The sequence below is a fragment of the Cyprinus carpio genome, chromosome B25, assembly GCF_018340385.1.
Source record: "Cyprinus carpio isolate SPL01 chromosome B25, ASM1834038v1, whole genome shotgun sequence".
Classification (NCBI taxonomy): Eukaryota; Metazoa; Chordata; class Actinopteri; order Cypriniformes; family Cyprinidae; genus Cyprinus; species Cyprinus carpio.
Window position 1 is genome coordinate 7,707,589 of NC_056621.1, and position 27,896 is coordinate 7,735,484.

Here is a 27,896-nt window from a genome sequence, read left to right on the forward strand (position 1 = left end):
ATATATATATATATATATGTATATATTATACTGTATATATGTGTGTGTATATATAAATAAATATATATATATATATATATTCTTATTTATTTAGTTTTATTGTTTAGATTTATTGCTTTTCATTTATTTAGACCTATTTATTTATTGTTTTTGTTTTACATTGTTTTAATTTTTTAATTTTTTATTTATTTAGTTTTATTTATTTATTATTTATTCTAGCAGTCTTGAAACATTTATTAAAATGTGTTTATTTATTTACTGATTTACATTTAGTGCTCATTTTTAATGAACAAAACATTTGTAAAGGAAACTTTACATTTAATGGTAATTATTCAAATTTTGTTGGAAGCATGTGTAATAATCTGTAGAATGTTTTAAAATGTGATTTTATGCATGTACTGTATTTGTTTGTTTTCTTTATTATCAATTGAAAACATTTCTTGTAACTTGTTCTTATATTTATTTTTTTCTCAATTTAATAAACAAAACATTTGTAAAGATGTTACATTTAATGAAAATTATAAAAGAAAAATAATAGCTAAAATTAAAAAAAAGAAAAAAAAGGAAAAGAAAACATCTGAAAACAAAATAATTCATTGTTTAACAGGGCAATTAAATATTAAAATTACTGCAGAAAATCCTTGTGACACATCGTTGTAACATTCTGCTATATTTTTCCTTTTGTGTTCCAGGGAAATAAGAAAACTGCATAGATTTAGGGTGAGTAAATAATGACTGAATTTAACTCTTCAACCCTGGAACAATTCAAGAAAGTGACATTTCAGTGCCCTTTTAGAAATGATTTGGTAAATTCATGCAATAGGAAGTGTCAGAAATAATGATGTAACTCATCCTCACTTTAGCATGCATTTATTGCTTGTCCGTGCTGTTATTGCCTGTGAGTCAGCTGTGTTTCTGCAGGCCATCTTCAGCTGGTAGATGTTGTTAAGTGACAGTGAAATGACATCACAGCATGCAATAAGCCATTGATTCGGTGACCCAGTCTCGAGGATGTTTTTGTTTCTTCACTTACATTGTCAAGGGCATCTTTTATGTTGTTATCTGGGAAAGAATGTGGCACTTTTATCAACGAGCTTCCCCACTACACATTTTGCCCCACAGCTTTAAACTGAGACCCATCCGTAGCAAGCAAAAAAGAAAAAGAGAACCTTCAGAGCGCGGTAGAAGTCCTTGAATGCTGGCCGTTAGTTTTCATTTGGGAATTTCAGAGAAGATAAGAGAAAGCTACTTGGCAGGGAATGAAAAGAGAACAAGTTCTTGCAGTTTAGCAGTTTATAATCAGCACTAATGAGGCCTGCATCTTTTCTGGGCAAATACAGAATCATTTCACTCGGGTAACGGACAGTAACCTTGGCAAACATGATATATATTTAAGGGTATTATGATTCAGGACTTCAAACCGAAGCTAATTAATGCTGCTTATGGCTGTTATATATCAGCGGCAAATAAGGATGTGCTCACCTTATTGTCTCTCTCGGCATTGATCTGAGTGTTTTGGATTACCTTCAGTTTGATTTAAACAGGCTGATATGACATCATACACACATAAGCTGGAAACGGCCTGATAAATCAATGTGCTGTTGGCACCTTCAGGGGTTTTCTTAAGATTCAGACTCAAGTCGAATGACCCTGTGCTTGCTCTCTCTCCCTGAAAATTTTCCCCGGTGTAGTCGCTCCCCTTAAAATACAGCGGCATCATCAATAGTCATTTATAGGAGGGACGCTTTCCACACCGATAGATGCAATGAAGATTCATAGCTACCTTTTGAATGCGGATGTGGGCAGGTGTGTGCGCGCTCTGGAGAAAATGGTACGCACATATGTTTGCAGTCTTCCTTTTTGGTAATGTGGCCTTGCTTGTCTGGTGACAGCAGAGAGAGAGAGAGAGAGAGAGAGATCTGGAAAGTGGGAATAAATCTCTGTTGTGTTGTACAGGTGTGAGGATTTGAGGGTGATGTGGAGGTCTGTTGAAGGTCAGTAAAAGGTCATGCCTACACCTGCGCAAGCATCCATTCCCGAGATACATGGAGCTGTGTTCATCTAATAGCACTAAAGTGGTAGATGCCCTTTAACATTGATTCAGAACAAGCCACCTTTCCTCGCTTTCGGAATCTTCTGTGACACAGCAAAAGAAATCATATTTTGATCGAGCTTTAAATGTGAGTTTGTAGTCTAAATTCAATGTGATGGGATAAAATGACCATTTTTTGGTAATTAATGGAGTTTCACTTTGATTTGTCCTTATGAGCTGCAAAAACAAACATACAGCGTGATCTGAGTAGTCCGATTCACAAACAAATGAAGCTTGTGTGCGAGTTCTTTTTAGCGAATCTAAAACATGCAACAATATGCTTTTAGTCCGATTCACGAACAAATAAATATTGTGAGGCAGTTCATTTAAGTAAATTTAAAACATTTAATGTTATTAATTTAGTCTGATTCATTAACAAATAAATATTGTGGGCCAGTTCTTTGTAGTGAATCAGAAATGTTTAGTGCAATCAGTGTAGTCTGTTTCATGAAACAAATGAATCTTGTGATCTGGTTCTTTTTAGTAAATCAAAAACATACAAATGTTACCAGTTATTTTGATTTCTGCACAAAGGACTTTTTTGAGCAAGTTCTTTTTAGTGACTTAAAAACAGACTGCATTATCAATTCAGTCTGATTCTTGAACAAATTAAGCTTGTGAGACAATTTTTATTGAATGAGAAACATAATGCAACCAGTGTTATCCAAATCACAAGCAAATGTATATTGTTGGTTCTTTTTAGTGAATCAAAACCATACACTGCTACCTGTGTAGTCCATTTTAGAAACTAATGACTCTTATATGCAGATTCTTTTTAATGAAACAGTAACACACAATTTGACCAGTCTAGTCCAATTCACAAACAAATGATGAATCGGTTCTTTATAGTGAATCAGAAACATTTAGCGCAACCAGTGTAGTCTGTTTCACGAAACAAATGAATCTTGTGTTTTGTAGTGAATTAAAAACATACAAGTTACCATTTCAGTCTGATTCATGAACAAATTACTCTAATAAGATTAGAGTAATTCTTTTTTAGTGACTCAAAAATATACAACATTATCAGTTTAGTGTGATTCACAAACAAATTTATCTAATGAGCCAGTTCTTATGAATAAATCAGAAATATACCATGCAACAAGTTTAGTCAAAATCACAAACAAATGAATGATGTTATTCAGTTCATTTGAGTGAATCAAAAACATACAGTGTGACCAGTCTGTTTAATGAACAAATAAGTCTTTTGTGTCATTTCATGTTAGTTAATCAAAACCATACAACACAACCAATGTAGTCAAAAAAAAATAAAATAAAAAAATAAATATGAGCTAATAGTTGACTCATATGAGCCTTTTTTATTGAGTTGTTTAGAAATGCAATTCTTATTTCACATACAAAAAGGGCCATTATATTGCATTATAGTGCAACATGTTAGGGACATGAAGTGGACCTCAAGGGGGGAAAACGGGATAAAATGGATAAAAACATGTATTTTTAACTGTAAACCAATTCAACCAATAGCTTAATTGGCCAGAACATCCTTTATTTCCCTTTCCTTTTATTATTCCATTATTCCTTTAAAAGAATCAAACTCTGGCACTAATATAAATCGTCATCGTGAATCATCTATGAACTGTTGAAGGTGGACACCTGAGGCTCTGTTGCCAGTGCTGTTGTAGACATGGTTTATTTTTGTATTTTGCCAGGTGCTTTCTAGATCTGGAAGTATTAAACTCTGGGTGATTTTAGACAGGGAAAATAAAGGAGAGGAAATTGGCATGTGAGAGATGATGCATCTCTTTTATAGTGTCTTCACTGCATTGTTTTTATAAGGTAATATTGTTTTCTAAAATAAACATATATATACAGGTAGGTCTACATCTGTATACAGAAGCTGTATATTAATGTATTTCTTTATATGAACAATACCGCACCATTTTAAAATTAGAGGAAGCATTGATATACAATAAGAAGTAAACAAATATGTAAAGCTGTGTGGATTGTAGATAAGTGTTCTTGCCACTATGATTCATGCAAAACAACAAAACTAATTTTTACTTTAACAATGTTGTTTGAAATAAAGCCAGCTGGAAGCCATTTCAGAAGTAATCTCCAGTTGGTTTTTTCATTCAGAATGAAGCTGTGTAAAACACTGGTTTGATCTGGTTTCAGGTACAGCAGGGATACTTCTTCTTTCTTGGTTTATATTTACAAATTTTTCTCAAAATTCTAAGTTCACAGTTCTGTTAATATATGGAAGATTGTTTTTGTCACGGGATAAAATAAACACCAACAAATAAATAAATAAATAAATAAATAAATAAATAAGTGTATGTTTTAAATAAAGGTAACTGACTTTTTAACTCACAATTCTTAATTTTTTGTCTTCTTGTAATTCTGTCAGAATTGTCAAAGGTCTGAAAATTCAACTCAGAATTTTGAGAAAAAATGTCAGAATTCCAGGTTTAAAAAAGGTAATTGTGACTTTTTTTATCTCACAATGCTCTCTCTCTTTTCCCCCCCTCATAATTCTGTCAAAAATGTCAGAATTCTGAGTAATACGATGGAAGTATTACAGTTACATTTTCTGCCAAAATTGTGAAACTTTGAAAATTGTGAGAAAATGGCAGAATTCTGAGTTTAAGAAGATAATTGACTTTTTATCTCATAGTTTTTTCCTTGTAATTTTGTAAAACACTGTCAAAGTCATGAAACTTAGACTCAGAATTGTAAGAAAAAATATCAGAAGTCTGAATAATGTGATAAAAAGTTGTAATTAGCATTTCAAAATTTTAAAACTCAGAATTGTAAGAAAAATGTCAGAATCCTGAGTTTTAAAAAAAGGTACAGTTATTGTGACCTTTTATCTCACAAATCTGACTTTTTTCTTGTAATTCTATCAAAATTGTCAAAGTTGTGAAACTTAAACTCAGAATTGTGAGAAAAAAGTCAGAATTCTATGTTTTTAAAAAGGTAATTGTGACGTTATCTCACTGTTCTAACTTTTTTCTTGTAATTCTGTCAAAATTGTGCAATTTCAACTTAGAATTGTGAGGGGAAAAATGTCAGAAATCTGTAATTCTTAAAATAAAATTATTTTCTTGTAATTCTATTAAAATTGTGAAAGTTGTCAAACTTAAACTCAGAATTGTGAGAAAAAAAGTCAGAATTCTATGTGTTAAAAAAGTACTTGTGACTTTATCTCACTGTTCTAACTTTTATTTCTTGTAATTCTGTCAAAATTGTGAAATTTCAACTCAGAATTGTGAGGGAAAAAATGTAAGAATCCTAGGTTTTTCTTGTAATTCTATCAAAATGGTCAAAGTTGTGAAACTTAAACTCGGAATTGTGAGAAAAAAGTCAGAATTCTATGTTTTAAAAAGGTACGGTAATTGTAACTTTATCTCACTATTCTAACTTTTTTTCTTGTAATTGTCAAAATCGTGAAATTTAAACTCAGAATTGTGAGGGGAAAATGTCAGATTCCTGGGTTTTTCTTGTAATTCTATCAAAATGGTCAAAGTTGTGAAACTTAAACTTGGAAATTTGAGAGAAAAAGTACATTCTAAGCCTCTCTCTCAGGCTTCCATTCTTAACACTGTTTAATTTTTTTTTAAGCAAATCTTAAAATGAATATTCATTATTATTCAATTACATAATAATGAATTATACTTCATTATGTTATTTATTTACTTTAAATTTTATTTTAAACAACTGACTGACCTTTTTTAATTATTTTTATTTTATTTTATTATTCATTATATTTACTTCATTATATAGACAATATAGTTTTAAAATGTTTATTTGTCAAAAAATTGCAGTATAGAACAAAACACCAAGAGTATAATGCTAGTATACTATTCATTCCATAGCCATAGGAAGTAATAAACAGGGTGGCACTAGCGTGTCTTCAGCTAAATCAGGCTGTTGTTATAGACCTACCTATGAGAATCAAGCCTGAGTGTGAGTGAATGTGTTTGTCAGCTGGTTGTGAGAGTGAGTTATATTTGCTTTCAGCCACTCTTTACAGCACAAGGCACATAAGTGCACGAGACTGTCAGAACGCTTCATCACAGAGGCTTTTTGGTAAATGCAAATGCAGGGGTTGAATCTCCCTCGTTCATGCGTCACCCTCTTCAAGAGTCAAGGTGAGACAGGGAAAGGCAAACAGGAAAAGGACGAGACTAGGCCAGAACAAGCTCTTAAGATAGAAACCTGCACCTACTGGAGCCCTGGACTACATTGATAGGATGTTTTCTTTTTTTTTAGGTTCAGTCCAGGAGCTTTATTTTATTTATTTACTTTCCACAGTTTATCCTTGTCTTTAAATGTTAAGAGTAGGCTATATCAGGGTGATCTCATTCGCTTTAGTCGCTATTTGCAAATAAAATGCACACATAGCCTACATTTTGTTGACGCTGGTTTAAAATAAACTTAATGACATTTAAAATGGAGATCTGTTTTTACTTTAGACATGTATACACATTTAATATCATAATTTTCAGTTATAATAAATACAATAAAATCTACCTATAAATTGCTTGAATTAAATATTCTATGAACCTTAGGAATTGTAAGCATTTCTTATGTAAGTTCATTTGAAAGGCGTACAATATAAACCATTTTACATATGTTAAAGGGTTTACGTTCTTAGTACTTCTCTTTGGTGATATTGTACACTTTTCCACTTAAGGTTTTGCATTTTCATGCTACAATATGTTGATATTGTATGCTTTTCATATGATAAATTGTTTGCGTTTTAGATGCTTCAATACATGTTTTTCATGCATTAAAGGGTTTATATTTTCGTGCTTCAATACATTGATGTTTTATAATTTTAATGCGTATGTATGATACGTAGATATTTTCTTTTTCATATGATAAATGGATTGCGTTTTAGATGCTTCAATATATTGATATGGTGCAGCTTTCATATGTTAAAAGCTTTGCATTTTGTGCTTCTATAGTCTATATAATTGGTTCAACAGCTGGTTTTGTACGTTTTTCATTTATTGAACAGTTTACATGCCTCAGCATTGATACAGTGTCAGTACGCTGATGTGTTTCAATGTCAATCTAGATGTTACAAAAACTATATATATGCTAGAACCACACTGCATGGATGACGACTTATGAATACTAATACTAATGACATGTGCAAATATAACATTGATTATATAGCCTACAGAGGCACTTTAACTCTTTTACATAGACTGCTATCATTTCCCATCATCCTCCTGTATATGAGAACAGGCTCATCATCCGGCTCACTGTAAAGGGAAATGAAGCCATCAAAGAGTGAATTCAGTCTCAATCAAATCGATTTTTCTATTCATGGAACAATAGCTGCTCTTTCATGTAATCAGCTGCCGTGTCATCTTCTTTCTTTCTCACAGAGAAGACCCGTTATGTAATCCCAACCACCACTGCTGAGTTCATCTGCAGTCTCATTGTTCATTGAAGCGACAGCTGATTGGCTCATGCGTCTTTCTTTAACCTCTGATTGGTGCCTTTTTGGCCAACCAGCTTGAGAAGAGCCGAAATGAGAAGTACAAAAAGGTCATTAAGGATAAGACAACAGATTGTTAAGCGTTACTGGCTACACTGCTGTAAAAATCCTTGCTAATGTAGGATAAATCAAGGAAGATTTAGTCATTTTATTTGACCTTACGACAGCAATTACTAAACCAAGCACATCGTTTTACAAGGGCAAATACTCTATTTGTGTCCATCAAACAAAATGGCAGGGCAAAAGTCGACTCGCTCGCTGACATACCTGATTTATTTGGAATAAATTACTTAAAATGCAGTTTATGAGTGCACAAATATCAGGTTGTTATGTTGAAACACTAAATATAAGAGTTGAAGACAAGAATCTACTCAAGTGTGAAAAAAATCAGTCAACAGTCAATGTGTCATAAATATTGACATTAATGCAGAAACAATGTGTAAGAGTCACTTTGGAGAAGTGAGTGAAAAAGTGAAAAAGTGAGGCTTGGAATAAACCAAGCTGAATAAGTTTTTTCCGTGTGTTCTGCACTGTCTGCTGAAGTTGGTCCTTGTTGACTTTTTTCCGGCCGAATCAGCACCGGAGCTCGTCGAGTCATTCTGACTGGCTGTTCAGCTGGCGAACCAGTGCACGAGAAAAAAACGCAGAACAGACGTGCTACTTGGCCGTCGGGTGTCGAGCATCAGCTTGGTGTGTCAGGGCAACTTTGGACCCATGTGCTGCCGACGTGAGCTTACCCCGCAGTTTGCTTTCGCCGCCACTAGTTCGTCGGCGTCAGCTTGGTGTGTTCCGGGCTTAAGGGGTAAACAGAAAGTGTGTGGTATAAAGGAGAGGATTTTTCCATACGTATTAATTTATTTGGAAAGAACAAATTATCCGAACATATCATTTGCCAAGCCATGTTATTTTTAATTTGTTTCAGGAAATGAAAGACAACTGGGAACCCTCATCTAGGAGTCTCTGGTTCTTTTCAACGTACTGTGGCTTATTTCTTTCTTTATTGTTTATTTGTGACTATGTTAATTTGCACTGCATTTGGTATATTGTGTTGGTCAATATGTAAATGAGATGTTGCGTCTATGTTCTTTAATTTGCGCGTAGTTAGTAAATCACCCGCAGAAATTTCCACGTGCTGTTTTGGAATTGCACTCTCGTGCTAATTTGTCCTGTTTAGTTAAACTGCCTCCTAGTATTCAAATTACACATGCTGTAACAACAACTTTTTTACCATAGTAAAAGGAATTTGACAAAAAACAGGTTTTGCAAAGACTGTCCATCTTAGTTACTATCGCTATGTCCTGCAAGGCATGCTGCTCTCACGCCACACTTGTTCTCGTGCAGTGAAAAATACTGTACATTGCGGAGCACAGAGAAAAAAGACAAAGCAGGTTACTTCTGGTATGAAACAAGAGCTGAGCTTTCAAACAGTGTCATTTTTAATGAAATTCAAACAATAAATACTGTTTTGTGGCCCATTAATGTATTGTGACAGATGACTGTAGTGCCTCAGGTCAAGTGGCACGTGAACTGATAATCTCTTGAATAAACATGGTTCGAAATAAACATGAATGAACATCAGAAAGTATCTTGTTTCAATTATGGAAAGACATCAGTACACACCCTTTTCCAAGTTCAAGTCCACTGATGTTCATCTATTCTCCTGGGCTGCATTCCCAAAAGCATTGTAATTCTAAATTGATCGTAGCTCCACTGTGACAATTTCTCGTTCTACGATCAGTTTAGCCTTACAATGCTTTTGGGAAACGCAGCCCTGTCTGGTTTGTTTGTCAGACAAAATGGCAGATTTGTGTTATGATTGGTCAGATCATGGATGAAGGGTGAATTTATCTATTGTACGGTCAAATTAGTTTCAATCAATTGATTATCAGCTCCTTCAAGACAACAAAGACTATATGATGCAGTGCTGGCCGTGAAAACCAGAAAGACAAGCTGTGGATGCTGGGAAAATGGTTGGTGTGGGCAGGAAGGCTGTTTTTGCTGATCTTAAACCAGTTTTGAGGTTAGCTGTATTGGAGTTGAGGTGAAGGGTTGGGAAAGCTGGTTGCAGACCAGTGCAGGAGGTCAACATTAGATAATGGTTTCTCTTGCTGACAGTGCAAGTGTCAATATTCAACTCTGGTGTGTGACAGCCCAACCAAAGCCTTTCTCTTTTGCAGACAGATTCACCTTTGACCTTTAATTTGAATGTGTGCAGTGGCCCCGACTGAGACCCGGAGTCCTCCTGATCCCTCCCTTCGCTTTTTCCATCAGTTCTCTCTATGTCCCACAGACAGCGAGAGAGATTGGAGGAGAATGAAATAGGTGGACTTGTGTTTGTGTCTGTGTGTGACAGAGAGTGCATGAAGTCAGGTATGTTTGTGGAGCTTGTCTTAAAAAAGACGTTTTATCATATTTGGCATCTCGGTGCAATGGTGTTACGCTGACTGACAAATCACTTTGACAAACTGATCTAGTTTTATCCAGATAAACCAGCCGCTGTGTTGTAGCAGCCCATCAGATGTAGATGTGTGACACAGGTGGGAGGGAATGCATCATTTCTGCTGTCAGTGACACTGACCCATCACTAACCCAGCAGATGGGTTACACAGACAGGCTCAAACTGGCATTTGGGCAAAAAATAACCCACTTTGCTGTGCTGTATGTATGTTTGTGTATATTACAATATGCAAAACAGTATGTTACTGTATTGAAGAAATTAAGAAATTACTCTGTCATATGTGTGTGTGTGTGTGTGTGTGTGTGTGTGTGTGTGTGTGTGTGTGTGTGTGTGTGTGTGTGTGTGTGTGTGTGTGTGTGTGTGTACTGGTATACATGGTTTATGAGGACACAAATGTATATAATGACATGCATGGGTACTACAATGCAAACATGGTTTGTGAGGACACTTCCTGTTTCCCCATAAAACAAATGACTTTAAAAACATACAAAACTGTGTTTTATGAAATTCAAAAATTGCCAGTAGTTTTCTGTAAGGGGTAGGTTTAGGTGTTGGGTTGGTGTAGGGCGATAGAAAATACAGTTTGTACAGTATAAAAAACATTATGCCTATGCAAGTGTGTGTGTGTGTAATAATATATAAATGTGTATATATAGTTAACAAATTAATGTGTATATTATTATTATTATAACCAATTTTATTCAATACAGTATTTTATTGTAAAAATAACTTTTCCGTGTGAATGAAAAATGTTAGTATATAAATTTATATAGATGTATATACTTTTTAAATAGGTAATTGTAATTAATATGTTTACAAATATTACATATATAATATTTTAGTTATTATTATTACAACCAATTTTATGCAATGCAGTATTTTATTGTAAAACATTTTTTTTTTTTTTTTTGGGATGATGTGCTCTGCTAAAAAAAATCACAATTTTGATATTATGAAATAATATATAATAATTGAAAATTATGATTCATATATGAATTATGCATGACAATGTTACAATCTTCTGAAATTAACTTCTTTGATAGGCATGAGCATTTTTTTTTTTATAATGCTGATAATATAACTCTTAATTATAATAATAAGGGGATCTGGGTTCCTATCTGCCTTGGTATAACTTTTTGTCTAACTTATCCAAAACTGCATCTGTAACGGGATTACATTCGTTAGCATTTTCTTTTGTGATTTGTCTAGAATGGATTGCAAGCTGCATAGATAATGTTAGATGGTGTTAACACTTTGCACAGCTGATAACAACTGCAGCAAATGCTGAACAAAACATTCAAAACAACCAGTTCCAGTGCTGGATCGTCATTCATTATAACATACCTGAACAAATGAAAGAACTGCATTGCCATTTCATAAAGTGCTGAGGTCGTCTTCACCCCCACTATAAGTGACATCTATGACAGTCTGAATAAAAGTGCACATCAGGCAATGTCTGCTTCTTCATCTCTGTCTCACACTCTCTTTTTCTCCCTCCTCTCATCTTCCTCTCTGATTGGAATCTCATGATGATATTCTTGGTGTTTTAACGAAGCCGATTCTGTAATGTTAATTGCACACTTAACTGACCCTAGCAGAGAAACTTCATGGGAAACTCAGACCTGTGTAGTTCAGACCAAAGGGGATGCTGAACAACTTGACCTGTCCCTTCAGCCTTTAGTCATTAGAGACTCATTTTTATTCAGCCCTTTTAATCACTTCATCGCAGTTTGACCTTCCTCTGTGCTTCCATCGCCTACCTTTGATGCTTCAAACAGATACTGTAAGAATAAGCAAACGATGAATATGAAAACGGCGTTAAATCTTATGGGAGAGGGAGGAGGGGGAGCTAAAGGAAGTTGGGAGGAATTAAAAAGCAGCAAGTACTGTAGAGTCTGTGGAGGTGGATTTGTACTTTCCGACGCTTTCATTGCAAGCCACATTCTTCAGTCAGACCTTGTATCTCTATAGTTTAATTCTCCACTGGATCGAGTCATTAGTATTCCAAGAAGAAAATTCATCAAGGCAGCTGGAATATATAGAAATGTGTTTAATCTACAGTATAATCTCAGTTATGTGACCACTTGTAAGACTGCAAGAATGTGCCATACTATTATATAGTAGTATTTTTCTATGAGAAAATATCTGGATTAAAGTGTAAATTCAAGTTGAAGTTCAGTTTATTTCTAAAGAACATTTAAAAGCAGCAACAGGGCTGACCAAAGTGCTGAACAGTTCACAGACAAAACAAAACAACAGCAACAACAAAGCATAAAACAGCTTGAACAAAAGCAATTAATTAAAAGCCAAAAAAAAAAAAAACCCTGCATTTTGGGATTTTTTTTAAGGGAACAACAACTATATATATATATATAATATATATATATATATATATATATATATATATATATATATATATATATATATACAACCCTGACAGTCCTCAGATGGGGGGGTTTGGGGTATCGCCCCAGGATTTCCACCTATGGTAAAGAGGGAAAATTGCACATGTACAAGCACACAGAGACATATGCTTTGTGTGTGCCTATAAATTGTATATACACCATTGTTTTGAGTTAGTTTGAGTTGACTGGGAATTATTAATTTGCTTGTTATTACAAAATACAAATATATTATTAAGGAGCCAGAATCAGTAAGTGGAAATTGAATCGGAACTACAATCATTATTCAGAATTCTGGACTGTTTATCAATATATGCGGATGAAACAGTTGAAAGTTACTTGTGAAGGAACTTTGTTTTTATTTTGCTTTGTTGTTGTGTTTTGTTTTTCTGTGTTATGTTTAGTTTTTTGCTTTTTTTCCCCATTTGTTTTGATTTTGTTGTTTTTTGTTTTGTTTTTTGCTTTTTTGTTTTTCTCTTTTTTCGCTTTGATTTTGCTTTGTTTAATTTTTTGTTTTGTGAGGGATCAAATCCTTGGCTTTAGCCACTACATCACACCACCCTTTAGATGAGCAAGACTTTTTTCAGAAAAGTCAGCAGTTCTAAGTAGTGTTAAACTATTCTGATTGTCTTATGAAACATTTCTCCTGTAGCTTGGCATTGGCATATTGTGTTTGGCATATCTGAACACTGATGTCTCATGTCGGAGGTCACTAAACGTGGTTTGCTTACTTGATTGTGGTGATCAAACACAAACCATTAAAGCCATGCGGTTCGATGGACTTACGCAGCGTATATTCATGACATAATTCTATTAATCTGCATATGAATTATGAGGAGTTACACAACTTCAAAGAGCTTGTAAATCCTAGCGGCGGATGGCTGATTTATTGATTGTGCGTAGTAGAGATGCATTCTGCCATGTCCATGTAAGCTATAATGTTATTGCTAGTCATTAATCAAACCTGACAGAAACAAACTGCATCGGAACATCTTTTCCTCACAGCTCAACTACAGACAGAGAGACAAAGATAGATAGAAAGAAGATGATGAAGAGGAGAAGAGGGGGGGGGGAGGCTGTTATTATTATGGAGTGGTTGTTTTGTTAATAGGAAGGGAAGAATAATGGTGTTCTGGAAATTGGCCCCTCCTTCAGAAGATACAAGTACAGTACAGTGGCGAGAAAACGCTGTATTCAATCACGCTTTCAGTCTGATCCAAACCCTTGTGAGCTAAAGGATGGCCTTTGCTTTGTAACCTACTCTACTGAACTATATTTTGTGGGATATTTTTTTATTTTATTTTTTAGATTGTTGTGATATTTTAAATTATGTATGTAGTAACTCGCATTCTTCCAGTATAAGCAATAATTTACTGAAGTTGTAGCTCATTATATTATTTTAAATGGGGAAAATAATGCCTTTTGCCTTTTACAAGGAAAAAAAAATCAGAAAAAAAAAGTTTACATTTTTTTTAGTAGTCGATAAAAAAATTTCATTTATCTCAGAGATGAGAGATTAACTTTATCTACAGATTAATTAATTATTAATATTAAATAGTTTTACATTAAAATAGATGCCTCTCACAAGAAAAAAACCCCAAAACATTTAAATGTGCAAATAAAAAAAGTGTACATTTTAATTGTTTTAATTTAATTACTTTAGCATTTTGTATTTTAAATGGTTGAATTTTTCTGTTATTTCAAAATAAACGCTGCTTCTGTCACGGTAGGAAATCCATTGTTTCCTCCGTGTCATGTTTTGTGTTTGTTTTTGTACTCACGTAGTCTCCATGTGCTCGTTTGGTTGATTGTTGTAACCTGTGTGTTGATTGTCTCGCTCAAGCTGATCCTCATCTCCACTCAGCTACATATACTCACTCATCTCTCTGTCTGTTGTCAGATCCTCATTCATGTCTCCACTTCCTAGTTGGATTACCGTCTTCCGTGTTCGTGTGCTGGATTGTGTTCGTGTTGTCGTCTTCGTGTCAGTGTTCCGGTCTGTTCCTGGTTTCCATCCATTGACCGTCTTCACCTTCCCCATCGACTTCACCATCCAGCTCTTCTCACGCCACCGTAGACCTTCGTTTCCATTGCCTACATTCTGGACTCTGATATCAATAAACTTCTTCTGATTGCCTGCAATTGCTTCCTCCTCTTTTACAAGCCGTCACAGTAGGATCTGACCATCATGGAAGCAGCAGGCGATCGCTCCCCATCTCATCTGGAGGAGTTTCTGCAGAGAGCCGTTGGTCGTATGGATCGCCAAGACAAGGCGATAGATGAGATGGGTCAAGCTTTCCAAGCAATGGTGACGAAGGTGTCCGAGCTCGCTCTCCAGGCTCAACGACAACAACAACCGCCACCCGCTGCGCCTCCCACGCCACCCACACCGCCGATCGTCTCCGGAGGGATTTCCCAGTCCGAACCACGCCTCCCCATCCCTGAGAAATATGCGGGTGAGCCAAAGTTTTGTCGATCATTTCTGTCTCATTGTTCTCTGCACTTCGCCCTGCAGCCCCCGCACGTGTAACACCGAGGAAATGAAGGTGGCATTCGTCTTGTCACTACTGACGGGGAGGGCTGCCCTCTGGGGGACGGCGGTGTGGGAGAACCAAGACAGCTGCTGTGCCTCGTTCCACGCCCTTTCGGAGGAGACCGCTCCGTCGCCGGGAGGGAGGCGGCTAGACTTCTCACGGACCTACGTCAGGAAGACAGGTCCGTAGCCGACTATTCCATTGAGTTCCGCACCCTGGCGGCGGAGTGTAAGTGGAACGAAGAGGCGCAGTGGGATCACTTCCTGCATGGGTTGGCTGACCGCATCCAACAGGAGATCCGCGCCGTCGAGCTCCCCACTTCTCTCAATGGCCTGATCGACCTCACCATCAGAGTAGACAACCGACTCGACCAAGCCGCCAGACGGAGGGGGAGAGCAGTTCTCGCGACCAGACCGGAGGCTCAGCGTCAGCGCTCAGAGGTTGCGGTCAGCCCACCTGGAGATCTTGAACCCATGCAGGTGGGGCGAGCTCGGCTCTCCCGGGAGGAGAGGATCAGGCGGAGATCCCTGGGACTATGTTTATACTGCGGCAGCCAAGAACATCACATCCAGCGCTGTCCGGTAAAAGACCAAGCCCGATAGTAAAACGGAGGCTACTATCGGGTGGGATCTCTGCCAGGAAGACCTCATCTACATCGACACTCCTTCCGGTGAGTCTACGGTGGTCCACCCACGCACTCGATCATCACGCTTTGTTGGATTCTGGGGCAGAGGGTAGTTTCATGGACTTTAAGTTTGCTACTAAACTCAACATTCCTCTCACCTCCATCAAACATCCCATTGCACCTTTTGCACTCAACGGACACAGACTGCCAGTCATCACACAGACCACTTTACCGGTTTCTCTCATCACATCTGGCAACCATACGGAGGAGATTTCATTTTACATCACGGACTCACCTCAATCCCCCATTGTTCTCGGTCACACCTGGCTCCAGAAACACAACCCCAGGATCGATTGGCGCCTCGGATCTGTGGTTAGCTGGAGCGAGGAGTGTCATTTGTCTTGTCTTTTGTCTGCTGGTGTTAATGTTTCTGAGTCTGTGTTTCAGGGGGAAGCAGTGGATTTGGCTAACGTGCCCGCGGGAGTACCACGACCTGAAGGAGGTGTTCAGTAAGTCTCGTGCTGATTCTCTTTCCTCCTCATCGTCCCTATGACTGTGCGATAGAGTTTATTGCCAGGAACTTCTCCGCCTAAGGGTAAGTTATATTCTTTGTCTATTCCAGAGACGGCGGCCATGGAGAAATATATATCCAGTTCTCTAGCAACGGGGTTCATCCGCCCTTCTTCTTCTCCAGCGGGGGCGGGGTTCTTTGTTGTGGGAAAGAAGGACGGATCCTTGCGACCTTGCATTGACTACCGAGGGCTGAACAACATAACGGTAAAGAATACCTATCCTTTGCCGCTTATGTCTTCAGCTTTGAGAGGTTGCAGGGAGCGTCCGTTTTCACTAAATTGGACTTACGTAATGCTTATCATTTGGTCCGCATCAGGGAGGGGGATGAGTGGAAGACTGCCTTTAACACCCCTAGAGGCCATTTTGAGTACTGCGTGATGCCTTTCGGGCTAACGAACTCGCCGGCAGTCTTCCAAGCACTCGTTAATGACGTGTTGCGAGACATGGTCGATCTGTTCATATATGTTTACCTGGATGACATATTGATTTTTTTTCTTTCGTCTCTCCAGGAACACGTGCAACACGTACGACGAGTGCTTCTGCGGTTGCTAGAGAATGGATTGTTTGTCAAGGCGGAGAAATGCGTTTTTCATGCACAGTCTGTTTCTTTTCTAGGACACATCATTTCGACTGAGGGTGTTCGCATGGATCCTGAGAAGGTTAAGGCTGTGGTAAATTGGCCATCCCCAGAGTCTCGCAAGGCCCCTGCAGAGATTTCTGGGGTTCGCCAATTTTTACCCGGCGTTTCATTCGCAATTTCAGCCAACTAGCCGCTCCTCTGACCGCCTTGACCTCCCCTAGTTTGACGTTCAGGTGGTCAAACGCAGCAGAGGCTGCATTTGCCAAACTGAAAAGCTGCTTTGTTTCAGCTCCCATTCTCGTCACCCCTGATCGCTCACGTCAATTCATAGTGGAGGTCGACGCGTCAGAGGTGGGGGTAGGAGCAGTGTTGTCCCAACGCGCATCCTCAGATGGAAAGGTGCATCCTTGCGCGTATTATTCTCACCGTTTATCTCCTGCGGAAGTTAATTATGACATTGGCAATCGAGAGTTGTTGGCAGTCAAACTTGCACTGGAAGAATGGCGTCACTGGCTTGAAGGGTCGGGTGTACCTGTCATTGTATGGACGGACCATAAGAATCTCGAATACATTAGAACCGCCAAAAGACTTAACTCCAGGCAGGCTCGGTGGGCATTATTTTTCGGTCGTTTTGATTTTACACTTTCTTACCGGCCGGGTTCCAAAAACATCAAACCCGATGCTTTTATCCCATCTTTTTGAGCGTTCCGATCGTACTGCTACTCCCGAGCCCATTTTACCGGGGACCATCATTATCTCCGCGCTCAGATGGGAGGTCGAATCGAAGGTGTTGACTGCCTTAGAAGGGGTAACGCCCCCGGCTCGTTGCCCACCGAAACGGATTGTTTGTGCCGGAGGGTTTACTACGGTCAGACGTTCTCCAGTGGGGTCATTGTTCCAGTGTTGCTTGTCACCCAGGGGTTAGTAGAACTAGGTTTCTAGTCAAGCAACGATTTTGGTAGACTGGTATAGCTCGTGATGTCCACGACTTCGTCTTGGCTTGTTCAGTTTGCGCTATTGGTAAGACTTCCAATCGACCTCCAGATGGGTTACTCTTACCGCTGTCTGTCCCTTCGAGACCCTGGTCCCACATTTCACTAGATTTCATTACCGCTGCCCTCCCGCCCTCTAAGGGCAATACGGTGATTTTAACCGTAGTGGACCGGTTCTCGAAGGCGACTCATTTATTCCCTTGCCCAAATTACCATCAGCCAAGGAAACAGCGGTAGCTGTCATTGACCACGTCTTCCGTATACATGGCCTTCCGACAGACGTGGTTTTCTGACAGGGGTCCCCCAATTTGTGTCCAAATTTTGGCGAGAATTTTGTAAATTGTTAGGAGCGACTGTTAGTCTTTCTTCCGGGTTCCATCCCCAGAGCAATGGTCAAAAACCGAGCGAGCCAATCATGATGTCGAAAGGGTTTTGCGATGTTTGGCTTCCAATAATCCTTCGTCCTGGTGTCAGCAACTCTCAATTGTGGAGTACGCACACAATTCTTTACCAGTGTCATCTACGGGCATGTCTCCATTTAAGTGTAGTTTAGGGTACCAACCACCTAATTTTGTCAGTACGGAATCCGAGGTTTCGGTCCCCTCCGCACACGCACTAGTCCAGAGGTGTCACCGCACCTGGACCAGAGCTCGCAGAGCTCTGCTCCAGGCTAGGGTCGCGCACCAAGGCTAAGGCCGATCGCCACCGGTCGAAGCCTCCCCGTTACGTCGTCGGTCAAAGAGTGTGGCTTTCTACCCAGAATATTCCTATGCGTTCCGTTTCGAATAAGCTTGCTCCCAAATTTATTGGCCCGTTTTCTGTTACCAAAATCATTAATCCGGTAACAGTGCGTCTTAGCCTTCCTCCGGCGTACAGGAGGGTTCATCCCGTGTTCCATGTGTCCAAAATTAAACCGGTGATTTTTTTCCCGTCTTAACCCGCCTGCCCCGGTTCCCCCCCCGCCTCGTATCGTTAATGGGGAAACCACATATTTAATCGTATTCTGGACTCTAGACGGAGGGGACGCGGATTTCAGTACTTGGTGGATTGGGAAGGTTACGGTCCGGAGGAGAGAAGGTGGGTTCCTGCTCGGGACATACTGGATCACCGCCTTATTGATGATTACAATCTACAGGTAAAGCAGGCTGGGAACGTCAGGTGACGTCCTAGGGGAGGGGGTACTGTCACGGTAGGAAATCCATTGTTTCCTCCGTGTCATGTTTTTGTGTTTGTTTTTTGTACTCACGTAGTCTCCATGTGCTCGTTTGGGTTGATTGTTGTCACCTGTGTGTTGATTGTCTCGCTCCAGCTGATCCTCTCTCCACTCAGCTACATATACTCACTCATCTCTCTGTCTGTTGTCAGATCCTCATTCATGTCTCCACTTCCTAGTTGGATTACTGGCTTCCGTGTTCGTGTGCTGGATTGTGTTCGTGTTGTCGTCTTCGTGTCAGTGTTCCGGTCTGTTCCTGGTTTCATCCATTGACCGTCTTCACCTTCACCTTCGACTTCACCATCCAGCTCTTCTCACGCCACCGTAGACCTTCGTTTCCATTGCCTACATTCTGGACTCTGATATCAATAAACTTCTTCTGATTGCCTGCAATTGCTTCCTCCTCTTTTACAAGCCGTCACAGCTTCTAATTTATCTCAGAATTAATTATTGATTAATATTAAAAAGCTATCTCATATTAACAAGGAAACAAATACACTGTTAAATGTACAAATCTGAAAATGTTGCAGCTTTGATTGTTTTAATATACATTAATTATATATTTAATGCATTTTAATGAATCAAATGTAAATAAATAAATAAATAAATATTGTATCTGTTAAATTACAAAAGCTCTATTAGATAACCTCAGCTAAATTTATCTCCAGATTAATATTTAAAAAATTTCTTATTAAACTATTAAACATATAAAATATATTATTTTAAATGGGCAAAAGCGACCATTTGCACCTCACTAGGAGAAAAAAAAAGTTTATTTATTTATTATTTTGTATCTGTTAAGTTATTGAAATTTCAGATTGCCCTCAGCGATGAGCTCTACAACATACTACAAGTTTATCACTGATTTAATTATTAATTAATATTAAAACTCATAACAATATTGCATCTCAGTGCCAAACAAGTCTATGAGCAGCACATTGTCACAAGGTAATTTATAAGTAGTACCAAGAACTTAGAGTATATTTATTCAGTGTGACTGAACGGTCTGGGAAGATTACCAAGCAATGTCAGCATAAGCTAATTAATATTCATGAGCTCCGCCTTTTCTGTGTAGTGATGTCACAATCCATCTCTATAGACAGCAACGCATGCGAACAGTGCATAGCGCACTGGAGACTCGACTCCCAATTGGTTTCAGTAGAGTTTGGCACAAAAATACTGGGTAAAATAGCCCATTTTTATTAATTAGAACTATTTTTATCAATACTTTTTGATATTGGACTGCAGCAGTATATTTATAATATACGCTTAGTCTGATATTTTGTCACAGTGCATCCTGGGATTCCATTGAGGACAAATGAGTCTAAGAAGGCAATAAACATATGCTTCCTAGCTTTTGTAACATCTTTTAGGACAAGGAAGTCTGTGAGATGAAAACATTGATCTTTTGAGGTGCCGCCCCATGAGGTCAGCAGTAAATCTGTGTTTCCTATTTGATTCAGTGCATCACGCTGCTTTAATTTCCATTTTTATGAGAACCTGAGTACAGCAGTTTTGGGCTTACATATTAATTAAACTTCCTCCTTAGGATATTTTGTGTACTAGATCAAATATATGTAAATACTTCTGGATTGCTGCAAGTCTTTTAACGTGTTTATTGATTTGTTTTCCAGGAAATATGTTCTTCTCAGCATTATGGTGCAGTGTGGATCCATAAACGTTGGCGCTAGATGCATGTATTAACATTTAAGTGAACCAAAAGTAACTGATTCAAGCACATTTGGGCGGTGGGGGTGGTCGGACGTCCTGTCAGCGTTACTCCACAAACACCTCCCCCGTTTCCCCATCGAACGCATAACAGATTACAAGCAAGTGCTTTGCCAGTAGCAAACTCTGCTCTAGATTTGCCAGTGCGCTCATTTCCATGGAAACCCCTCCTTTGCATCACACGCTCACATATGGCGGGTTTCATCGCTCTTGTGCTCAGCGTGCGCCGGCGAGCAATGAGTCACATGTTTCTGTAAAACCGCATCTGAAGACAGACCGTGGCGCTTCTCCAATCATGGTTAATGGGAAAATCGCATCTTTAGTTGTTTATTTTAGTACGGGGAGTGAGTAAATTACACCTTATCTGTTATGAGGGGGAACAGAAATCTAAATTTACTAAAGTGGTGGATGAATAACTAATGAACTGTTTTCAGATTGCAATTGATTTCCGCTGACAGCAGTGTTAAGAAAATGAACCGTTCACCATCAGAGGAGAAAGGACTTGGAGAAAAAAGTATTTTAAGAATCTTCACAAAGATGTATATATATATATATATGTAGTTATAGTGTCATCATATAATTAATTCTATGCTAGACATTTAGATCATGTTTGTAATTATTTATTTTATTTATTATCTGTATAAATATTATATAGTTGTTCGCTTACATCAAATTGTTGTCGATCCTGTGACATCAGATCTGTGATGCATTATCATGCTGTTTTGGAATTTGAATTTAAGTGGGTAAAATAATTAAGCTTTTTGACACCAAAATTATAGTCTTTTTGTCACACAAAACTATCATGTGGCTTCAGAAGACTTGGAATATATTGCACAGATCATATGGGCCACTTATGCTGCTTTTATAGTGCAATGATAGATAGATAAAGTAATGCGGCACATCAGCGCCGTACCCTGCTAGACTCAAGCCTGAAGATTATATCTTTGTCAGAATGCTGCTGGAGAGAGAAAGAGATGTCATGCTTTTCTACATATTTACTTAGTAGCTCAGGGTAGAATGTATTTTTCATTAGATCTGAATGAAAATAGTGTATTCTCGGCCCCCGTGGACATCCGCTGTTTTTAATTTACAAATTGGAAAATGCATTTCGCCCATTTTGTCATTCCTGTACTCTTCTATTGTGGTGGAAATCAATCTGACTGTAGAATGAAAGAGGGATGGAGAGAGAGAGTGTCCGGTGTTGAGAGAGTGGTAGTGTTGGGTTTGAGTATGAGGGTTGTGTGTTTGTTATTACTTTAAAAAAAACACGCCGGCTGAGAATTCTCCACACCATCCTTGTGGTTTTCCTGAGCTCTTGTCAATCAGCACCAGAGGCTGAGACCTGAGTGGTGCTCCTGTCATGTCACTCATCACCTCCTACAGCCAATCACAAAATAACCCTGTCCCCTGAGGGCCAATGGGATGGCAGCGTTTCAAAACGAGCAGGTGTAGGCTATGTAGGACACTGTAGCTTTTTGCTGCTTTGCTGAAAGTGGAAGCTCAGCATATTTTGGCACTTCAAAACCAAACAAATGCTCAAACACATTAATTAGTGGCTTGTGTTTGCATCGGTTTTTATTTGTTTTGTTTGTGGTGCTCTAAATAGGGCTGTCAGTTTAACATGTTAATTCAGTGTTGTTCATTTTTTATTTTTTGGATTTACTCATTTAATTTTAAATGAAATGCAATCTAAATGTGAACTGATATAATTTAGCCATTCCTCTTTTTGACATTTAGCCACTTGATTTTTTAATGAACAATTCAGGGGCTAAATCTAAATGGAATTTTTAAAGATTTAGTAATTTCACTTTAAATTAAATTAAAAAGTAATTTCATTTTAAATGCTATTTATCATAATTCAGCCATTGCTTTTTTAAGCATTTATACATATTATTTTTAATTTAATTGAATAATTTAGTCGCCAAATCAGCCACCATAATGTCTTTTAATTATGTACACTTTTTTGATAGATAGATAGATAGATAGATAGATAGATTTGTCTATAATATTTATATATATTTATAATACATACAGAATATTTTATAAACTATACAATATTTAATACATAATTTAAAAATTATTTCTATCGCTCTCTCTTTTTGCAGCAGTTGCCAACACTTTATGTGTGTCTTTAAAAATGATTTAATACAAACTTTGACAATTTAATAACACTGGTACATAGATATTCATGATATCATAAATATCCGTTTTCTTTACTGTACAATATTATGATGTGATGCTGAAATCCACTTGAAACAATTAAGCTAATGATTTTCTTTTAGCTTAATGGCTTTTTTTTTTAGTTAAACAAAATAGTATAGATTTTAGAAATCTGCCGTGTATCAGCTATAATGTTAAAACCAGCCATAATTGTAATATCAGTGCATTCCTAATTGACATACTGCAATAATCAGCACATTATGTAATTGATTTGATTAAATTTTGAATTGATTGTCAACCTTTTTTATAAAGAACTTCTTTCTTGTCATTATTCCTCTTCTCTTTCATCGTCTTCTCTTCCTGAACTTCCCGGCGCAGGCCTGGAGGCCCTGTGTGCAGGAGTGAAGGACGGAGAAAGCGCATGGGAGAGTAAAGCAAGGGAACAGAGAGGGGAGAGAGGAGACAGCGGAGGGGAACATCCTTTGTTCTCAGTGGGTGTTTTTGTCATTTTTGTGAATATTATTAGCACCTCAATTGAGGGCGAGTGAGGGATGTTCTGTTTGAAGCCTCCAACGATGATTTCGGTGTGACCTTGAGGCAGACGTCATCTCCTTTTTTCCTCTCAGAACCTGTTTTGCAAATCCCACTAGTGATGGCTTTCTTTTTTAAACAGGATTCAGTGGCCACCACATACATATTGGTCATTAGTTAGCAGCAATTACTGTGTAATGGGGTCCTCAGACAGGCTGGCTAGTGTATTCAGTTGATTATCCTCTCCTGAGAAACCTTATAAATTTCTATTAAGTTCCTATTGCATGCCATCGATCATCTTTTAAAAGCTTTCGTGGTCCGCTTTGGGTCCATCAATAGTTTTGGAATGGAACTTTGCATGTAATTACTCAGAGCGATTAGAAGTAATTTTGGCCCTGGAGTGTAAAAAAAAAAAATTGGGGTTTGCTCAAACGTATCGAAACTGATAAAAATGCTTATTTCTGTGTGCAGGGTTTTACTTTGTGTTGCTGACCAGTTTTACTCAAATACTCCTGACTTCTGAATACACAAGTAGATGCTTTTCTGTAGTTTACTACTGAAATAAAGATTTAACAAGACATTTAACAAGTCTCACAAAAAAGCCGCAAGTTAAGTTTGTAAGCACTTGTGAACTGTTGATGAAGAATACCTATAAAACTAATTAAAACAAGCTATTTTAAGTAAGTAGTTCACTCCAAAATGATTTTTTTTTGAACCCTCAGGCCATGCAAGATGTAACAGATCTGGTGAAATTTAGCATTACAACACTTGCTCACCAGTGGATCCTCTTTAGTGAATGGGTGCCATTAAAATGAGAGTCTAACTTTTTCCTTATATTTTAAGTCACGCAGAAGCAAATGCAAAGCTTTGACGTTGGCGTTCAGGACATCTGCTGGATCACATAAGGTCTACATTGGCTCTCGTCTTAGACATTGAGGGAGAGTCCTGCAGTCCATCACAACGAGGTACAATTTCTGCTCTAGCATCTTTACTGCTCTGGTTTACAAATATTCTTGGCTTCTGATGATAAATTGCTTGTGAGTTCCCTCATTTGTAAGTCGCTTTGGATAAAAGCATCTGCTAAATGATTAAATGCAAATGAAAAAGAAAAATCATATCTCATCAGGCACAGTGAAGTGAACCAAAAAACATTGTTTTAATTTCAGAGTCGTTCAAAGCATGAGAAAGAAAATAGAAAAATTACCCAGAGCGGTCATAAATAAGCTAATTAAGTTATTGTAAATGTTGACTCTACAGTTAGTACATTTTTTTTCTGTGTGTGTAATGTTGAAGAAGGAAAAAAAACAAGGAATTTAACAAATCAATATTTTAATTGATATTTGAATTCTGATTTTAATTTATGTCAGCTTTACTGCCAAAGGAGTAAATTACATTTTAAAATGTATTACAACAGAAAACATTCATTTCAACAGTCACCTTTTACTATATTTTTGATTAAATAAATGAATTATTTAATCATTAAATAAATGAAGTGACTTCTTTCAAAATCATTAAACAATCTAAGCACCCAAACCTTAAAGAAAGATGACAGTTGTAATTACATTGAGATTTATTGATTTAAGATATGCTTTTATCAAAAGCTACTCACAAATTAGGAAAAGTTATGGGTAGGGGATCAAATGTCATCATCCTTGGTGGTGACTAAATGCTGTATGCTAAAGTGTCATCATACAGAGTGTTAAATACTTAAAAATTCATAAAATAATCAATATTAAAGTAATAAATTATCCACCATCTGTTTTGTTGACTTGAATGCACATCACGTCAAATCAAAATTACTGCATCTAATCTAATCTAATCTAATCTGTCGAACGTCTCAGGAGAACTTCAAGGCCGTGAGATCAGCGAGCATCTTAATATCAAATGTGAGAAAGAACAAAATGTGAAGGACTGAAATAACCAGTCGGACTAGCTTATCTTATCTGAACTAATCAAAATGGCAGAAGACAGATCAGTGTAGAGAGTTGCAGTCCATCAGAGACAGGTGTCAGGGAAGGCAGCGGGTGTAGGACAGGACGTAGCCGCGTCCTGACAAAGCGCCGCTTCAGAGAAATGGAAATAATGACACTGCAGAGACCCTGTTCTATCACTGTAAAGGCAGACTTCTCCCCTCTCCGACTCCTCTCTCTTTTCTCTAGAGGGCTGATTTCACTGCGTTAAATTTCTGTCACCCTCTTGGAAGCTCAATGAAAGGAAATAGAGCTGGAGGGAAGCTCCGATTTTTGATGGCACGGCTGATACGCTTCCACGCGCCGGGCCGCTCGAGGAACATGCACTGAACTGTCTCTTTCTGAAATTGGAGCTTGAAATAAAATGCTGTAATCTATTATAATGGCACTTTTATCATACTGCTATTTGTTTTAAGGTTTTCTTATTCTCCTCAGTCTCATTTGTAGACGATTATTTGATATTTATTAAAAAAATCTCCTCAGTTATTGATTGGTGCTGTCAAACGATTAATCGCGATTAATCGCATCTTATATAAAAGTTTTTGTTTACATAATATATGTGTGTGTGTGTGTTGTGTATATTTATTATGTATATATACAGTAAATGCACACATAGAGCATATATTTATTTATTTATTTACATGTATATAAATATATTTAATATATAAACGTAAAATTTTTCTTAAATATATACATGTGTGTATTTACATATGAATAATAAATATACACAGTACACAGACATATATTATGCAAACAAAAACATTTATATTATTTATTATTTTGGATGCGATTAATCACGATTAATTGTTTAACAGCATTATATATATATATATATATATATATTGCTGTACCACCTAGGTCCATTTAGCATTTTAATAAATAAGTAAGTAAATAAAAATGATGGCATGTTTCATAAGTAAAAGTTCATGAAAAGCAATTTTGTTCTTGGAGAAAAAAAAAGAAAAAGAAAAAATCAGCAAAGGGATTAGATTGGAAAAAAATAAATTGCATCTCATCAGGCACAGTGAAGTGAACCAAAAATCATTGTTTTAATAACTGGGACTTACAAAGCATGAGAAAGAAAACACTGAAAAATTACCAAATCCATATTGCCAGCCAGCCATTGGAGTGTAATCACTGGTGCACACAGATCCTTCGCATGAGCCGATGAGATTCTATTGCGTGAAGTTTCTCACAAATTAAAAGTAAATAAATTGGAGCTTTTTTTGGGGTGGGGGGAGTATCACAACAAGAGTAGATTTTCTCTAAAATAAAATGTTTCAGTGTGCTAGAAGAATATTTTAACTTGAGCAGTGGCTTTTCTAAGTTTAAATACCGTTGTCTGACCTCAAGGTCAAAGACATTTGAATTTTTAATGTTTTTGTATATATTCATTTGGCATCTCATGCATCTTGTGTGGTTTTCTATGCAGTTTAATAAATGGAGAATTTTGCGAGACAGAAAAAAATTAAAAGGCCATTTAAAAAAGTATATAAATGCATAATGCATGTTTATTTTCCCTGCTGATTTTAAGGCACTGATTGAAAGGCTGAAATTCATCAAACCACTTCAGAATCAAGAAATGATTGCAAATTGTAAACATGTTTATGTTAGTTCAAGCTATTTATGAGGTTTCAGTCCCTCTAAAGCACTATTTCTTTTGCTTATAAATTATTTCAAATGATTATAAAAAAAAAAAATGTGCTGTATACTTCAGGGTCGGAAATAACCAGAGCTTGAAGGAAAAATGCAGCCTAGGAGGACAAAAAAATAATTAAATTAAATATAATAATATTTAATAAATATTATTCAATTTAAAATTGTGGTCAAGAATGGTGTACAAGTTTTAAAATTAATTATAGATTCAAATTAATACATTTTTTATGACACCATTTGTTTTAATCAGCTCTGAAAAAAAAAAAAAAAAAAAATATATATATATATATATATATATGTAGGTAAATATGCTTTATTTTGCTGAAAGACTGGGAGTCAGAACAAATATCAAGCCAAATAGACTCGAGACTGAAGTTTACACTCCTAGAGAAAGCCCACAGGGTTGAGAGTTTGAGAAGTTGGCAGGACACTGCTATTGTTCGCTACATTATGAGACAATAGTATGCCTCGAAGGCACAAAGAAGAGGAAAAAGTTAAGGTGCATAGTGTGCTGAAGCATTCGTTCGCAGCTCAGGTAATTACAGCATCTGTTAAGAGTTTTACGGATTGTTTTTCATCTCCACATGGCCGCCACTCCTGAAAACCAATTACCTTGGGTGGAGGGGCAGTGAGTTTGCATTGAGAAAAACGCAAAAATCACTAAACTTGCTTGAGTCCTATTTTTTGTTTTGGTTTTTTGTCTGTGTTGGTACACCAGTCCCATAATCTCCATAATTATGTATTTTATTTGGAAGTGACATGGTGGGAATTTTTTAAAAGTCTAATTTCAAAGCTAGCAATGTGTGTGTCCTAAATGCACATAACTACAAAATATTTTAACATTTTTTGCACAAGTGCACCAAATTATAGCTTAATTAGAAGTGATGGTCAATAAAAACATTGATATTTATG

The 27,896-nt window shown here is 37.2% G+C and overlaps 1 long non-coding RNA gene across 1 annotated transcript in view; it reads left to right on the forward strand.

Moving 5' to 3' along the window:
* Window positions 1–27,896, forward strand: part of LOC122142479 — a 47,289-nt gene that overhangs the window by 17,778 nt on the left and 1,615 nt on the right. The window contains exon 3 of the long non-coding RNA XR_006158631.1: window positions 693–720. This is a non-coding gene — a long non-coding RNA (uncharacterized LOC122142479). The remainder of the gene's footprint in view (window positions 1–692; window positions 721–27,896) is intronic.